Below are 8,339 nucleotides of genomic sequence, written 5' to 3' on the forward strand. Positions count from 1 at the left end.
GCGTATAGGGAGCGGCGGTGCTGTTTCTTACTCAAAACATAATACTTATTGTAGGGTCATGAAGTTACACGCACTTATGTACTGAAAGGCTGCTCCCACAATTCTAGATGCATTTCAAAAGCATGTCTGTTATGTGGTAACTTGGTACTTTAAAGGGTCTGTAAATCCTGTTGATTGCACACTATGTCCCTAGGAAGGTCTGAAAGTTTCCCTACTCAGATGTCCTTCGAAAGAAATGAGCAGCACAAGTTTAAAATGACAGTTGACAGTTTGTGATATCCCTATCATGGTTTCGCTGACTATCTTAAATGAAAGTGTTGCATCACATTTTGTTGTACAAAGTTAGATGCATGGTAGAAAAAAAAGCTAACTTGCTTGCTAGCTTTGTTTAGATTTGTGCTCATTTGTCAATAATAAAGTTCAGTCATGAAACATGCTGCAAGCTGATAGGTACTTTACATCAATAAGGAATATTTGAAAGAAGTCTGTTAGCCAATCAATTTGCATAATCCCTCTTTGTCTAACATTTAAATTGCCTTAGTTGTTTGCAGGTAAGTCAGTTTTGTTGCAGTGCACTATGAGAGTTTTCTCACTGAAACCCTCCTCCTCTCCAGCAGCACTTGTCTAGATGTGCTTCAGGGATTTCATGTCTAACTGTGCAGCAGCAGACGCAGCATATCTGTGTACTTTCAGCAGTAGCAAGTCTTTTTTGCAGCATAAGCAAATTTAATCTGCCAAAACCAAATCTGCTAACTCGTCACTTCTATTAAAATACTTTAAAACCCATTTCTAGAGTTTTTGTGCTCTGGGGGTCTCTGAAATGTGATGGTAGCTGTTTCCCCCTTCAAGACTCCTGTACATGGAGGGCTCTGCAAACTGTGAGAATGTAGCCGCTCCCACTCAACGAGGCAAGCATGTCTGTGAGTGGCTGTGTGTGCTAAAAATGAAACTGTGGCCTGTCAGTCCTACACAGAATGCTGCATAGGGCCAAACACATGACCACATTACCTCAAAACAGAGAACGGAGAAAATTACATCACCGTAGTAGGAAGTCTCATACAAATTTTTTTTTTTGACAAAAGCTAACGCCTCATCTGGTTTATAAGCAATGATTTGCATTAAAAATACAAACAATCCCAACCCCCACCCCCCCAAACCAAAAAAAACAAAAACTGTTAGCAGTAGGAATTTTAAAAAAAAGTACAGGTGTATACCATATTTTACATAATTAATAATAAAGAATTGGCTTTTGTGCATTATTTATTATCTACGTGATACTATGATAGACAATAATATTCTGGTGTGAGTAGCCACACCCTGTGAGCTTCAATGCATGTGGTGTAGTTCATCATATGCATATAGGGTACTGGAGTTCCTGTTGTCTTCCTCTCTCTTTCTTCTGTTCTAGATGTTTACAGTGGTGCTGGAAGATGAGCTGAAGCGTGTACCATAATCAAGGCTCAACCTCGACTCTGTGATCACTCCCAACAAAATATAAGAAACAGAGTTACCACCTTGGTAACTATATTTAAGTTAGAGTCAAAGTCACAATACAGTGTTAATTAGGGCAAAAAGGAGGAGTAAGCAAGCATATACATACATTTATATTTATTGCATGTATTTCAAATGTCACGTTATTATTGTTACCTATTCTTGTTATTGGGCTTTTTCCAATAAAAAAAATAAACCTACTGTTTTACTGCAATTGTATGGTACAAACACAAATGGTTACTACAGGGTATAATTTGTGCTCTAATTTATATATTTTTTTTAATTTTATTATTGGAAATAGTCTTCTGCTGCATTAATATATAGATATTTAACTGACATTAAATGTTTTCCCATGGGGCTGTTTTGAAGCATAGAATTGTCACTTGCTGAAGATAACATCAAAACATTGCTGTTTTTAACTGCTCTGTTTTAGATTAGCCAACAACGTGGTTGAACTAATGAAAGAAAACAGGGTCACGAAAAGATTTATATATAGAAGTTGTGTCCTCCCTGTCCATTAGAGGTTTTGAACAGATTTTCGTCAATGCTCAAATATGTATTTGTTTTTATATTGACAACAGATTCAATCATGATCATTTATAGTTGTATTGCTTAGCATCTACTGAATATATAAAGTATACAAAAATAAACTTGGGTAACAACCCATTGGCACATGCATATGAGCTAGAGGTCTTTTTGTGTATTGTGGATTCATGTATTGCAAGAACTTGGTGCATGTTTGACATTTGGTTTATATATTAGGAAGCCATTATGTCTAAAATCCATTATTTAAATTTACATGAATCATTTTTTTTTTTAAGATCCTTAACCACTAGGCTATCACCACCAATATCCCTTAGCTTAAAAGACAGCAAAGAGTTAACAGTGTCATGGGGGGAATGATGTAAAACAGTTGCAGAGAACAAAAACTGCAAACAATAGGAAAAAGCATTGCCATAATACCAACAAGTATACATCTTTTGGTATCCCAATGTGTAAAATGTAAATGTAATTATATTATAGTTGACGTTATACGAGTTTATTCTCAGCTCTAAACTAGTATGAAATATAAGTGCACCCCTTGAGCTGTAAATAGGCTCCTTTAGATTTGCACCTTTAGGGGTTAACAGAATATGTGACAAGTTGACGACACACTGGTGATGCAAATTTTCGAGAACATTTTCGAAGTTCGAAGAACTAGATAATCAGGTACTACTGTCATTGTAAAGAAACATGTTGAACAAGCCTAATTGATACAATGGTTTGTTGATTTCATATTCGTGTTTTTGGTATTGTCTGAGGTAGTTATTAACTGGCTAGCACAGTAGGACTAGCTGTAGGGTGACCACCATCCACTTTTTTTCCTAGACTTGTCCATTTTGTTGCACTTTGTAGTGTCCGGTTGAGATTTCTAAATTGCCCAAAATGTCCTGGATTTGGTTTTGTTTTAATTTTGACATGCTCTCTGCAGTTGCATCACCAACACACACACAACAGACACACATTGTGCACACAGAGAGCAAGAGAGAAAGAGTGTGCCCAAGTATGCTCAGCCACAAGTAGGTTAACGTTTCCCAACTCTGTGAATTATTACATTATTATCAGACTCCTTCTTGCAACTAATTGTTATTTTTAATAACTTAATCTAGACATTATAACATGTCTGGGTTTGCTTTGAATGCTTATTTCAGGTCATGAATCAACAAGACTTGGACATTTGCTTTGGTGTTGCCACCCATCTTAGCCCTCATGCACCCCCTTGCCACCCCATGGGTTTTTTATATCTGCCCCGCAGGTTACTAAACTCAGCAGAAAAAAAAAAAGAAACGTCCTCTCACATTCAACTGCTTATATTTTCAGCAAACTTAACATGTTTAAATATTTGTATGAACATAAAAATATTCAACAGCTAAGACATAAACTGAACAAGTTTCACAGACATGTGACTAACAGAAATGGAATAATGTGTCTCTGAATAAATGGGGGGTCAAAATCAAAAGTAACAGTCAGTATCCAGTGTGGCCACCAGCTGCATTAAGTACTGCAGTGCATCTCCTCCTCATGGACTGCATCAGATTTGCCAGTTCTTGCTGTGCGATGTTACCCCACTCTTCCACCAAGGCACTTGCAAGTTCCCAGACATTTCTGGGGGGAATGGCCCTAGCCCTCCCCCTCCGATCCAACAGGTCCCAGACGTGCTCAATGGGATTGAGATCCGGGCTCTTCGCTGGCCATGGCAGAAAACTGACATTCCTGTCTTGCAGGATATCACGCACAGAACGAGCAGTATGGCTGGTGGCATTGTCATGCTGGAGGGTCATGTCAGGATGAGCCTGCAGGAAGGGTACCACATGAGGGAGGAGGATGTCTTCCCTGTAACGCACAGCATTGAGATTGCCTGCAATGACAACAAGCTCATTCCGATGATGCTGTGACACACCGCCCCAGACCATGATGGACCATCCACCTCTAAATAGATCCTGCTCCAGAGTACAGGCCTTGGTGTAACGCTCATTCCTACAACAATAAATGTGAGTCCGACCATCACCCCTGGTGAGACAAATCTGCGACTTGTCAGTGAAGAGCACGTTTTGCCAGTCCTGTCTGGTCCAGTGAAGGTGGGTTTGTGCCCATATGCGACGTTGATGCCGGTGGTTTCTGGTAAGGACCTGCCTTACAACAGGCCTACAAGCCCTCAGTCCAGCCTCTCTGAGCCTATTGCGGACAGTCTGAACACTGATGGGGGGATTGTGCGTTCCTGGTGTAACTCGGGCAGTTGTTGTTGCCATCCTGTTCCTGTCCCGCAGGTGTGATCCTGTGCAGGTGTTGTTACACATGGTCTGACACTGCGAGGATGATCAGCTGTCCTTCCTGTCTCCCTGTAAATCAAATCAAATCACTTTTATTGTCACACAACTATATACACAAGTGCAATAGTGGGTGAAAGTCTTGGGTGCAGTTCCGAGAAACATAGCAGTCATGACAGTGATGAGACATACATCAATTTACAATAAACATCAGATTTACACATCACAATTTACATATCTAATATACACATAATTACACGCAACACAATATACAAATAATAATATACAATGTACAGTATACAATACACACAATATAGAATACACATACAATATAGAATACACATTATACAATAAAAATAGTATATATAAAATATACAGTAGGTTGTATTGTACTGTATTGACATTCAGGCTGTCGGTTGATAGTCAGTTGCCAGTGAGAATATAAATTAAGAGAGAATATAATTTATGACAGTCCAGTGTGAGATAATAAGATTAATAAAGTGCAGAGCTGATGTATATTGATCGTGAGAGATCAAGAGTTCAAAAGTCTTGCTTGGGGGAAGAAGTTGTTATGGAGTTGGCTGGTGTGGGTCCTGATGCTGCGATACCACCTGCCTGATGGTAGCAGTGAGAGCAGCCCATGGCTCGGGTGGCTGGAGTCTCTGATGATCCTCCAAGCTTTTTTCACACACCGCCTGGTATATATGTCCTGGTGGGAGGGAAGCTCACCTCCGATGATGTGTCTGGCAGTTTGCACCACCCTTTTCAGGGCTTTGTGGTTGTGGGCGGTGCTATTGCCATACCAGGCAGTGATGCAGCCAGTCAGGATGCTCTCTACAGTGCTGATGTAGAACCATGCGAGGATGTGGCAGTTCATTCCAAACTTCCTCAGCCATCTCAGGAAGAAGAGGCGCTGATGAGCCTTCTTCACAACGGCCTCAGTGTGGACGGACCATGTGAGTTCCTCAGTGATGTGGACACCGAGGAACTTGAAGCTGCTGACTCTCACCACCGGTGCTCCATTGATGGTGATGGAACTGTGTTCTCTGTCTTTTCTCCTGAAGTCCACCACAAGCTCCTTTGTCTTGCTGACGTTGAGGGAGAGGTTGTGCTCCTGACACCAGTGTGTCAGAGTGTGCACCTCCTCTCTGTAGGCCATTTCATCATTGTCAGTGATCAGACCTACCACCGTCGTATCATCAGCAAACTTAATGATGGCATTGGAGCTGTGTGTTGCCACACAGTCATGTGTGTACAGGGAATGCAGGAGTGGGCTGAGAACACAGCCCTGTGGGGCTCCAGTGTTGAGGGTCAGTGATGAGGAGATGTTGCTGCCCATTCTAACCACCTGGCGTCTGCTTGACAGGAAGTCCAGGTTCCAGCTGCACAGCGAGCTGTTTAAGCCCAGAGCCCGGAGTTTCACATCAAGCTTGGAGGGCACTATGGTGTTGAATGCTGAGCTGTAGTCTACAAACAGCATTCTCACATATGTGTTCCTTTTTTCCAGGTGGGAGAGAGCAGTGTGTAGTGTAGATGTAATGGTATCATCAGTGTTGCGGTAAGCAAACTGCAATGGGTCCAGTGACGGAGGCAGCACAGAGCAGATGTAATCTCTGATTAGTCTCTCAAAGCATTTGCTGATGATGGGGGTCAGAGCAACAGGACGCCAGTCATTTAAGCAAGTGATTTTGGATTGCTTTGGTACAGGCACAATGGTGGACGTTTTAAAGCATGTGGGGACCACAGACAAGGAGAGGGGAAGGTTGAAAATGTCCGTAAAAACACAAGCCAGTTGGTTCGCTCTTGCTCTGAAGACATGGCCTGGAATGCCATCTGGACCCGCTACAGAGACGGAGAGTGAACTAACCTCTGTAGCTTCGGCCGCGAGAGCTCTCTCCACGAGGGCGGTTTTATTTCCCTTGAAACGAGCATAAAAAGTATTTAGCTCATCCGGGAGAGAGGTAGCGGTGTTCACGGCAGAGATTTTATTCCCTTTAAAGTCCGTGATTAATTCCCTGCCACATGCTTCTAGAGTTGGTGGTGTTAAACTGTCCTTCAATCTTGTCCCTGTACTGGCGTTTGGTTGCTCTGATAGTTTTGCAGAGTGCATAACTGGCTTGTTTATGCTCCTCTACGTTCCCGGAATTAAAAGCGGAGGTTCGCACATCAAGTGCTGCGTGAACATCGTTATTTATCCATGGCTTCTGGTTGGAGTAGATCCGTATTGTTTTGGTCGGAACAGTATCCTCTACGCACTTTCTGATGAAACACGTTACACTATCAGCGTAAATCTCGATGTCATCATCAGAGGCGGACCGGAACATCTCCCAGTCCGCGTGATCAAAACAGTCTTGTAGCATGGAATCTGATTGGTCCGACCAGCACTGGATCGTTCTGAGGGTGGGTGCTTCCTGTTTCAGTTTCTGCCTGTAAGCGGGCAGAAGCAGAATGGAAGAGTGGTCCGATTTGCCAAATGATGGGCAGGGGAGGGATTTGTAGCCATCCCGGAAGGGAGAGTAGCAATGGTCCAAAACCCGGTCCCCTTGTGTGTTGAAACTGATGTGTTGGTGGTATTTTGGTGCAATTGATTTAAAATTGGCTTTGTTAAAGTCCCCGGTCACAATGAACATGGCCTCAGGATGCGCAGTTTCCTGCTCACTTATACTCCCATACAATTCCTTGAGTGCCAGGTCTGTGTCAGCTTGTGGGGGGATGTACACAGCAGTGATAATGACCGCTGTGAATTCCCTCGGTAGCCAGAATGGTCGACACAGAAACATGCAAAATTCCAGATCAGGAGAGCAGAAAGACTTGATAGAATGTACGTTCCTCTGATCACACCAGGATTTGTTGATCATAAAACATACACCACCACCTCTGCTTTTACCTGAGAGGTCTTTCGCTCTGTCCGCTCGGTGCACGGAGAACCCCGCTGGTTTGATGGCTGAATCTGGAATCTCAGCAGACATCCAAGTTTCTGTAAGGCAGATAATGCAGCAGTCCCTCGTCTCTTGTTGGAAAGAGATCTACGCTCTCAGCTCACAGAGCTTGTTGTCCAGAGACTAATCATTTGCCAGTAGAATACTGGGTAGCGGGGGTCGATTTGCACAACATCATACTCTGATGAGAACGGCGGGTCGTCATCGAGGAATTTGAAGGCCGGTTTACGGTGTTCAATTGCAGAACCAATGTCTAAAAGTGTTTGTCTGTTGTAGACAATAAGGCAGACAACATCCAAGACAAAAAACATAAGAATTGTAAACAAAACAAACAAAAGACTGCAGTGTTGGAGCTCGCAATACAGCAGTAATACTCAGCGCCATCTTGAGTCCAGTGTTTTTGCATATCCCAGCTAAGCTCAGACCGCAGGGTCAGCCATGATACAATGCCCCTGGAGCAGATGGGGTCAAGGGCCTTGCTCAAGGGCCCAACGGTGGCATCATGGTAGTTTTGGGGCTTGAACCCCCGACCATCAAGTCAGTAAACCAGAGCCTTAACCGCCAAGCCACCACTGCCCCTAGTGCTGTCTTAGGCGTCTCACAGTACGGACATTGCAATTTATTGCCGTCCTCATGCATCCATGCAGCATGCCTAAGGCACATTCACGCAGATGAGCAGGGACCCTGGGCATCTTTCTTTTGGTATTTTTCAGAGTCAGTAAAAAGGTCACTTTAGTGTCCTAAGTTTTTATAACTGTGACATTAATTACCTACCGTATGTAAGCTGTTAGTGTCTTAACGTCCATTCCACAGGTGCATGTTCATTAATTGTTTATGGTTTATTGAACAAGCATGGAAAACATTGTTTAAACCCTTTACAATAAAGATCTGTAAAGTTATTTGGATTTTTACAAAATTATCTTTAAAATACAGTGTCCTGAAAAAGGGAAGTTTCTTTTTTGCTGAGTTTTGTGTTTGATGGAAAAAAAAAAAAAAAAAAAAAGTTAGTGATAGTTGCAGCCCTACCTCTAGCATGATTTTTTAAGCCTATGCTTACAGGATGTTGGTTTACCACAAGTGAGATCAGTTGGCTAGTTTGAGT

General features: G+C 42.6%; 1 protein-coding gene across 5 annotated transcripts in view; it reads left to right on the top strand.

Moving 5' to 3' along the window:
* The window catches only part of LOC127419281 (myosin-binding protein H-like), a 46,457-nt gene extending 44,296 nt beyond the window's left edge, over positions 1 to 2,161 (top strand). For all 5 annotated transcript variants that reach the window (XM_051660564.1, XM_051660565.1, XM_051660568.1 and 2 more), the window contains one exon: positions 1,409 to 2,161. The gene's annotated coding sequence lies outside the window, so the exon portion shown is untranslated. The remainder of the gene's footprint in view (positions 1 to 1,408) is intronic.
* The last annotated feature ends 6,178 nt before the right edge of the window (positions 2,162 to 8,339 follow it).

Source organism: Myxocyprinus asiaticus, chromosome 28 (genome assembly GCF_019703515.2).
Source record: "Myxocyprinus asiaticus isolate MX2 ecotype Aquarium Trade chromosome 28, UBuf_Myxa_2, whole genome shotgun sequence".
NCBI lineage: Eukaryota > Metazoa > Chordata > Actinopteri > Cypriniformes > Catostomidae > Myxocyprinus > Myxocyprinus asiaticus.